Source organism: Gigantopelta aegis, chromosome 8 (genome assembly GCF_016097555.1).
Source record: "Gigantopelta aegis isolate Gae_Host chromosome 8, Gae_host_genome, whole genome shotgun sequence".
In the NCBI taxonomy this organism is placed as follows: domain Eukaryota; kingdom Metazoa; phylum Mollusca; class Gastropoda; order Neomphalida; family Peltospiridae; genus Gigantopelta; species Gigantopelta aegis.
In genome coordinates this window covers 36,161,426-36,162,738 of record NC_054706.1, presented here as the reverse complement: position 1 = coordinate 36,162,738, position 1,313 = coordinate 36,161,426, and positions in this window count along the sequence as shown.

Here is a 1,313-nt window from a genome sequence, read left to right as displayed (position 1 = left end):
AGGTAGAAAAAAAGCTATACCATTGAAAAGCTATTCAACATCTATTTTGCATACTAAAAGCTATTGTTGATTGGCCATTTTTTTTCTAAATCAACCTTGGTCAATCAATCATCTTTTTCTACCACTATAGCACATTGATTTTTTTAATCATTGGCTACTGGATGTCAAACATTTGGTCACTGTAACATGTAGTCAAAGGAACCCACTAAATGTTTCCATTCGAAGCCAGGGATCTTTCATGTGAACTTTACTGCAGACAACTGCAATCCTATGGACTATTCAAAGTGGGACTCACTCTCTCACTCTCTCTCTCTCTCTCTGGGGAGGGACATAGCTTAGTCGGTGGGCCCATTGGGTTATTTCTTGTTCCAGCCAGTGCACCACGACTGGTATATCAAAGGTCGTGGTATGTGCTATCCTGTCTGTGGGATGGTGCATATAAAAGATCCCTTGCTACTAATGGAAAAATGTAGTGGGTTTTCTCTCTAAGACTATATGTCAAAATTACCATATAGCGGTGGTGTTGTTAAACAAAACAAACTTTAACTCTCTCTCTCTTTGAGAAGGTCACCATATTGAAATATTGGAGGGGGGAGATAATTCAAAGAAGAATAGATGCACATTTAATCCCGGGGAAAAGGATCAACCAAGAAGAAGGTGATCATCATTTTAGTACATTCAGTAGATATCGAGTATATTCCGAATGGTATAGCATGGCGTTAAGTTTTGAATTACCGGAATGAACAGTTTTAAACGTAAGTCATGTTTCAAAGAGTAAAATGTTTACATTATTATGAATCACCCAATATATTCTTTTTGATTTTTTTTTCACAAAAAATAATCTCTTATTTCAAATTCAAAATCCCATGCAAAGCCAAGGTGGTACACTGGTTTGTTTGTTTGTTTAACGACACCACTAGACCATAGGTGGTACACTGGATAATGAAAGATGAATCAATGCACATACATGCTAGGTTTATTTAAAAGGGGTTGGAAACATTAGTCAAACTAAGCATTCAGTGTATTCCATAACATCACTCTGTCAAAACAAACAATTAGAGGAACTTCATAGATCTTTTTGCAATCTGCAAACCTGGCAAAAACAAGTGAAAATGTGATCGTATATGAACATTAAAACTAAATATTCGACAGACATTAATCTGATTTTAAAAATGCTAATGTGGTCTGATGTTTAAAGCACTGGACACTAGTGGAAAACATCATCTCTACTGACTCATATAGGTATTGCATAACAGCCCAAAACCAAAATAACTAGATTAAAAGCAATATATCATACAGCAGAAACAAAGGCA